The sequence below is a fragment of the Mirounga leonina genome, unplaced genomic scaffold (genome assembly GCF_011800145.1).
Source record: "Mirounga leonina isolate KUSES-001 unplaced genomic scaffold, KU_Mleo_1.0 Mir_175, whole genome shotgun sequence".
Taxonomy (NCBI): Eukaryota; Metazoa; Chordata; class Mammalia; order Carnivora; family Phocidae; genus Mirounga; species Mirounga leonina.
In genome coordinates, this window is record NW_023270453.1 from 6,193,559 (window position 1) to 6,202,450 (window position 8,892).

An 8,892-nucleotide genomic window follows, 5' to 3' on the forward strand; every position below is an offset into this window, starting at 1 on the left:
TCAATTAAAAAAAAAGTAAATAATAGCTTTTTACACTCTCTCTATTCTCCATCCTTCTTCCATAATTTGCTGAAATCAAGCTTCTAATTGCTCCTATTATTTCCATTTTTGCTTCTCTGTATATTTTTTTATTCTATTCATGGGAACCAAGAATATTCTTGGCAGCCTGTTTTCCAATACAGCGCACGAGCTCATTTCCTTTATATATTTGCTCAAGGTTACTGGATGACCATGTCAATCATCTGGGTGCTTGTTAAAAGCAAAGATTCCTGGACCCTTCTGTAGTCCTTCTGTATCAGTGTTTCTGAGTGTGGCCTCAGAATCTGAATTTCCAGAAGATTCTTGTGTGTACTAAAGTTTGAGAGCTACTTAATTTTTTTAACTTACTTTTCTCACTAGTTTCTTTTATTGCAAATGGGAAAAGAAAACTTTGCAATCCACAAAGAGCCTATGTCCTAGATGGCAGAAAATGGAACAAGTGCTTAAGAGTATCAACATGCATTACACAATCAAGTCCTTGTATTTTTTTTTTCTAAAAATCAGGACCTGTGGTTGCTTTGAAATGAGTCTAGACATAGTCTCTCTTTCAGTATCTTGATGAATTATTCCTGAAGAAAAGAGAAGGTACAAAAGATTGACAGAGGGTGAGCCCCTCTTTCTTTTGAGGAGGTGTGAGATGTAGACAAGAACTAGATGCCCAAAGACATGACTGTTTTGTAACTTTGGATGGGTCCCTTCCTTTCCCTGGGTCTCAGGTACTTCATACACCATTGAGCCAAATAATCTCTTAGTTCCCTTTGAGCACTAATAAACAACATATCCTTCTTCTTCACCAGGGAATGCATAAAGCCAAACCAAAAGATGAAAATGGAAATGAAGGTAGAAGTTCCCTTAAACAGCAAATACTGAAGATGTGTGCTTCATGGCCAGTTTTCCTTCTTACATTTTTTTTGGAGCGGGGTAAGGGGATGGGTTAGCCTGGTGATAGATGTTAAAGAGGGCGTATAGTGCATGGAGCACCGGGTGTTATATGCAAACAATGAATCATGAAACACTACATCAAAAACTAATGATGTAATATATGGTGATTAACATAACATAATAATAAAAAAATTTTTTTAAATGATGTAAAAATAGCATACAGCAGTGGAAAAGAATAAAATACACATCCAGTTGGATACATCTCAGGAAATAATACTGAGGGGAAAAAAATCAAGTTGCAGAAGAATTCAGGGATTCCATTTATATCAGCTCAAAACATTCAAGACTCAACTGCACATTGTTTGAACATATCAACATATGTGCCAGACTACAGAGAAAAGCAAGGGAATGACAACCCAAAATTCACGGTAGTGGTTTTCTCTAGGGAGAAGCCCCATGACATGATGGAGTGGCACACGGGGGCCCTCAGAGGTGCCCAGAACACTCTATCTCTTACCCTGGGTGGTGGTTTTATGGTCGTCAATTTTACTGTAACTCATCATACCTTATATGCATGTTATAATTATTCTTTGTATCCAATCAGTTTCTAATGAAAGCAAAAATAAGTCAGGAACATATCATATTTTGATATATAGTAAATTTTTCTCCTCTATTATGTGCATTTCTGTGCTATTACTCTATTTCTTTACAGACTTCCATGTTTAAGTAAATAGATCTTTCATGAGAAACATAAAACAAAACCCTGTACTTTGGAAGTTCTTCATGTAAAAACAAAACAGCATCAACAACACAAGGTAAGAGAACATCAACAAATATGTAACAGGTACCTTTGCTAAAGTAAACTAGAATTGTATAAACACGGATTGTGTAAGGCATGCATTTCTGCAAACAGAGAAATTTGGTGCCAGATTTCCAGAGCATCATCCTCTAGAGCTATTATTAGCTCCTTCCATTTGAATAGCACAAGTTCCTTTTATTCACAAATATTAAAAATTATGGCTTATTCTTCCCCATCCCCTTGGTCATAAATGCAATGATTCATTTTTAAATATCATTATCCAGACACTGCTTTGCAAGAACTATTCTTCAAAAGAACACCAGGTTGTGTGAATGTTGAGTCTGGATTTCTTGGCCACACTGTTGAACCCAGGAGTCTCCCACTGGTAGATCAGTGATTTTGCAGCTTCGGAAAATGCTAAATTAGTCATCATGCCCCTTTACTGAAGTTGGCCAGGATTCTCAGCTCAGAGGAGATAAAATGTCTTCTGAGGTAGAGAAACAAAACAGCACGAGGTCCAAGATTTTAGATCTTGTGCACTTTCCCCCAAGGCTAAACGCCACCAGCCGTGACCACCATGTTCCCCAACATGCGAACACACTCTACCGCACTCCCTCCTTCACTAAATCCCAGCCATGATTCAGATCCTGGAGATCACACAGCTGTATGTGTGTGGTAGGGGAGGGGAGAGATAGAGGAAGAAGGCGAGGGAGAGAGATCGGCTTCCTCAAGCATGTCTAACTCCTCCATTCCTCAGATTATATATAAAGAAAATAATCTCATATCTCATGTAAGTGCACAGCACCAGAATTCGCTTCCCTGAAATTCGGCATCTAACACAGGTCACAATTAAAGATGTAGTTACAAATAGAAATAATTTACTCAGCTCTTTTTGAGAGACACGTAATAAATTTTGGGGCTTGTTCTATCTGTGAATGCTATGGAAATGCATTTAAAAGGCAAAAATCAAAGTAGCTCATAGCTGTTTACCCTAGAAAATGCAAAAGAAAGCCATATCCTTTCTTATATCTTGTTGCTATGGAAGGTTTCACAGTCTGGATATGCACCCTAAACTGTTTTCAAAAATGGAATAGACAATGCAATAAAAGTGAAATTCATCGTTGTTCTAAACATTTAAAACAGAGGTAGCATTTACTGGTAAAATTAAAAAGTTTGCTCTTCTATTAAGATGGAAAATAAGTTTTCTCCATTCATAATTTTTATGAAGGCAAGGTCTTTTTTGTAGTTGTTCAAAAATAGGGTGATAAAAGTGGATATAACAGAGCTCACATACATGATGCCTAAAAATGGATGTGAAGACATACATAGCAACTGAAGACGCGTGCCTGAAGAGATGTGCGTGGAACCCCGGCTTGAGGAACCTCCTAATTTGGTGGGTTATTACCAGATATCCATTTGTTTGCACTAAAATGAAAGCAGAGAAACAGTTAAGTGCGTAGAGAAACAAGATAATATCTTGTAGGAGCCCAGCCTTATGTACAAGTCCAATTAAAGGGCCCCATCATCAACATGATCCAAAGCAGCTGGCATTTCTAACACAAATAAGACCTGAAAATTTGGGTGGAATTGCTTATATTTCTCTTCAGACTCCCAAAGAAAGACCCTATTAAGTCAAACTAAATTGTACCAAGTGCCTTAAAGAGGTGCCTGTCTGTTTTACTTTTCCTGACACTCCTCACTGAGGCTTGGTCTAATAGTGATTGTGTAGCGCTATTAGGAATGCCTCTGATAGAAAAATGCAGTTGTCAGCTAGTGCTTTATTATTTTGATGTTATACAATAATTTCTCTCATAGCTGTTGTTACATAAAAGGATATATTGGCCTTCTAGCTCAGCTCCTAATTAAGCAACAGTGAAATTTTATACTAATATCAAATTTAAAGGGAAGAATGCAAACGCATTTATCTTCCAAACCTACCTGATTGTCATTAGTGTACTATTCTAAACCATTTTAGAAATGGATTGAACAAAAGAAATCCATTTTAGAAATGGATTGAACAATGCAATGCCTTTTGTATTATTTTTCTGAAATCTAATTCCTGTTGGGTATTTAATACTTACCTGCCCTTTAAAAAGTAGACCGGAATGGGGACGCTTGGATGGTGCAGCCGGTTAAACATCCGAGTCTTGGTTTCGGCTCTGGTCGTGATCTCAGGCCATGATCTTGGGGTCGTGAGATGGAGCCCCGCATCAGGCTCTACGCTCAGCGTGGAGTCTGCTTAAGATTCTCTCTCCCTCTCCCTCTGCCCCTCCCCACCATGCTTTCTGTCTCTCTAAAATAAATAAATGTCTTTTTTTTTTAAAGATTTTATTTATTTATTTGACAGAGAGAGACATTGAGAGAAAGAACACAAGCAGGGTAAGTGGGAGAGAGAGAAGCAGGCTTCCCGCCGAGCAGGGAGCCCGATGCTGGGCTCAATCCCAGGACCCTGGGATCACGACCTGAGCTAAAGGCAGACGCTTAACGACTGAGCCACCTAGGCACCCCAAATAAATAAGTCTTTAAAAAAATACATAGACTGGAATGACTATGTGTGACTGAGACACTTTAAGGCACTTTTTTTTGCATGTATTACAAAAATAGGTGCTATAGAAATGTTACATTTCATCAATAACTTGTTTTGATTTTGAAGTGATGAACCAATCAGATAAACACTGAGCAGGTATGAATTAATCTGAAGGAAATAAGGAGGTCTTTTACAAAACTAGCAAGAACATCAATGCGATCAAAATAGTTACAATGAAACCAACAAACAAAAAGGATTGATCAGCAATCTGCCCCTTGATGCCATTGGATCTAATATAGGCACAGGTCAGTGTTTTTTCTCAACATCAGCTATTTTTGTTCCCATCTTGGTTTGCCATAATTTGGTATTTCCTGGCCCCGGCCATCATAATCATCAACCTGCTGGCAAATGCCCGGGGAATCTGTATCTGCCTGTGTTTCTGCCTATCTTCCTGACCACCCCTTCCTTCCCAGTACTGCTGAGTTTGATTCTTGCCCTAGTTGATCGAATACTATTTCAGCTCTAACGGACCTCCTGTTGTTAGCCTCAAATTGTTTCTTTGGTGTCTAGGCAATATATTTCCAATTTCATAAGCTATCAGGAAATAAGTGCCTCCAGATGCTGACAGGGACTTTACATATAATATTTAATCAGCAACACTGCTATAGAGTAGATATAATTATTCTCATATATATGTAAATATATCAAGCCAAGACTCAGAAAAGAAAATGACTTGCCTAAAGGTTCTCATAGCTTTTCAGTGACAGAGGCAGGATTTGAAACTTGGGCCAGCAAACTTTGCAATGAGTCCTCTCCCCCTTTTCTCCCTGGGCCACACCCTCTGGATAGAGACCTTGGTGGAGTTATCAGCCCAGTGCCTAGGAAAGCAAAATGGTCTGCACAGGGACCATCTAAGGGGAAGTAAGGGGCGAGTCGCCAAGGATAGAATGGATGAACACATTTTGGAAGAGAGGCTTTAGATATCTGAGAAGTTGGTGATGATGTCAGATGAGTCTTACCGGGTATCTGAGTGGACAACAGACTGCAGATCAATGGAAAGCAAGGTAGGGTTTGGGGCAGCACTTCTCCACTGGGAGTGATTTTGCATTCGCCCCTCCCCTCACCCAGGAGCATTGGCAATGTCTAGAGACGTTTCTGGTTGTCACGGCTTGGGGCGGTGGTCCTAGCATCTTAGTGGTTAGAAGCCAGGGATGCAGCTAAATATCCTACAATGCACAGGACAGTCCCCCCACCCCAACAAAAAAATGCCCTGGCCCCAGATGTCAATAGCTAGAAAAGCCAGGTCAGGGTGACTTGAAGGATCAGAGTGGGAGAATATTGCTTCAATATGGTCCATTTCACTACACTGATCTTTCTTTGTGGGGCCAACTGTTTTCTTTTTTTTTTTTTTAAGATTTTATTTATTTATTGGAGAGAGAGTGAGAGAGAGCATGAGAGGGGAAAGCGTCAGAGGGAGAAGCAGACTCCCCACCGAGCGGGGAGCCCGACATGGGACTCGATCCTGGGACTCCAGGATCATGACCTGAGCCGAAGGCAGTCGCTTAACCAGCTGAGCCACCCAGGCGCTCAAACTGTTTTCACTTAATTATGTTCAATGAGTTGGATTTAAATCATGTCAAAATGAATGAAGCAATTTTCAGCTTGTTCATTTCTAAAGGGTTGATAGCCGATTCACTATTATGCTACAGACAGAAAGTCTTCAGTAATCTATCTTCTCTCGATGTTCTTTGACTCTCATGACTTTGAAGTAACTACTAACTTAAAAAGAGCACTCAGCTTTGTCTATGATGGAGAGAACATCCTCACTCTTGCCATTGTTTTTAAAGCAGAGGTTAAAAAAAAAAAAAAAAAAAAAAAGTGCTTCTTTGCATCCCGTCTTCTGTTTGTGTCGAATCCTATAGAAATCCGGGATGCTATTTTGGCTGGTGACAAGAGACAGCTTCTCAGAACTTGATATCACACTTAAAGATAAAGATATCCAATCTTTAAGTGGAGACACTTCCTCTTCATTCTCTGTGGGTTTCTTTTCAAAACACCACAATGAAATCATTGCTTTTCCCTCCAAGATGGAATCTTAGATAGAGCAGAGTATTAGCAGCTCATATATTCATCAGCTTTTTTTTTTTTGAAGATAAGGTTTCTTCTGTGTCGCATATGAAAAGGCATTTTAATGCTATCTCTCTGACTTATTCTCCCGTGCTTTTCCCTTTACATGCTCACATTATTCATAGCAATACCCACTCTTATTTCTTTTTAAATAGTGTGGCTTTTAAGCTGGGCAGACCCTGGTGGAAATGATCAGGGAGGATTTCATGGAAATATTGCTTCTTTGGCGGAGCTTTAGTTCCCATCCTAACAGATTGAAGGAAAGCAGTGTTTGTCCTTGCTCAGCTCCCTGGCGCGGAGAATGTTTGCCACTCTTCCTTATCAAAATCCCCTCCTCTGGAGTTCTTGAAAGATGGAATGGAAATAAAGTTTTATTTTGTTTTTTGTTTTTGTTTTTTTTCCCATGTCAGCCATTGATAGCCATTCGGTGCTAAAGGATTTTGATTATGATCTTGGGTGGAGAATAGAACAGAAGGATGGAGGGGGCAGTTCTCGTCTGCGTTGTTCATTTTCCCTCTGACAAGCCGCCGCCTTCACAAAGCAGAGTCACCTGGTGGCGTGTCACTGGGGGCCTCTGTGTCCTCATCGGCCAGAAGGGACGTGAGCAGTCCCTTTGGCCTCCTCCATCGCTATAGCAGGTGCTTGATTGCCCCGCAGATAATAGTGTGCAATAGCTACAAGACTGTCAGGAAGACCAGCTAGCTTTTCAGTAAATATTTATCAAGCGCTCATATTTATCAAGAGCAGAGTCATGAGGATTGTGCCCGACGGTTCACAGGCAAAGGACGTGGTTTGCTCCAGATATGCGCCATTGTTATTGTCATAACTAAGTTCAAAAGGCTGGAAGGTGTGAAAACTATTGTAAGGATCAAAGGTCAAGAGGAAGTACATCATACTGAAGTCAGAAACTTTTCATTCCCGGATAACCCCGTGAACCAAAGCTGATCTGAGGGAGCCAGACCTGCTCGTGAGGTTCTGTCTCGTTGCTCTTCTGTGTGACGTCCCCTCCTATCCACCTACCCGCAAAAGACCTGCTTTAATCTGAACAGGCACTCTCTCTCCATAGAATGCTGCCCCTTTGCTCGATTGTTCTGTAGCAATGTCTCTCCTTTCTTCCTCTAATACTGAGCACTAATTGCCTCCTCGGCTTAAATATTATGACATTTCCAGAAAAGAAGTGCTATTATTAGCTCTCATCTCATAGGTAAGAGACTTCAATTTGGATAGTTAGTGACTTGCCCGGGGCTCACACAGGGAGAAACTGGTGGCTCTATACTTGGACATCCTGTGATTTAACTTCAGCCTCAGTTGCGTCTTCTCAGACAGACCGGTTTATTTATGCTCCCACAACCAGAGAAATGAATCTATACTTGATGAACCTCTTGCTCCCAAACTCATCCTGGTCCTTATCACTACGGGGACCTAGACATAGTATGAGCCACATCCCTTCCCTCATGGACTGTTGAAGATCACCTTACTTAAACATTATTGAATGGAATCATTTTTTTAGTGAAAAGAACTGAGCCCTGACTTACAGTAAGGAGTTATGAAACTGGAATCAAAATTAAAATGTTGAGTTCTTTTCAAAAACAGAGTGCACCCCTGAAGAAATTAGGGATAATTCCATTTATTTACAAACTCAACATTAAGTAAAAGCAGAACACGGGGGCTCCTGACGGGAGCCTGGCTTTCTTGCTATTCCCGTCGCTGAGAGAGGTATGAGATCACTTTCTTCTCCACTTTCTGAGATGTCTTTCAGTGATTTCCACATTTTACTTTTCATTTTGCTTAGAGAAAATTGAAGGCCCCTGTTGCTAAAAATAAGAGAGATGAATCGATAGTTAAGCGTATTAAATAAAAACATTATATTTGGCTGAATGTGAGAATAGCAAAACATAAAAAGTACCATTATAATATATTCTACTTCTCTTAATTTGACACAAAGCTGCTTGCTTGCTTTTATATGTAGTCAACATCAGTTCACCGGAAGGATGGTAGTTAAGAAACAAGCTGTTAAATATTAAAGCTGAATCTATGTAATTGAATGTTTTTGGTATGGCTGTGTTCAAAATATATGCTATTAAGTTACTGTTCCACAAAGATATTTAATTACTGACATCTAATCATGTTATTGCTGTTTCTTTAACCAGGCAAAAATATGAAATGCTGGAAAGAAAACAGTTTCATTTTAAACGGAAACATTTTATTAATTTCAGCAATAAAACCAAACTCAAATCTCCAAATGAAATCATCCCATTTTTAAAGATAGCACTTCTCAGTTTGGTAATCCTTGTGTAATGCTGAGATAGATGGCTATACTTAACGTGTTCAAACATTTCCACAAATAATGCGCACAATAAAAGTTAATTATGCTCGTTTATTACATCAAAATAAAATCTAAACCATGGAATTCACGAAGGAGAATTTCATAGTCAATGGTGGAGCATTATAGATGTTTATGACCAAACATTTTTAATGCCATAGACAATTTGGGAAGACGTTAAGGCGACAATCAGAA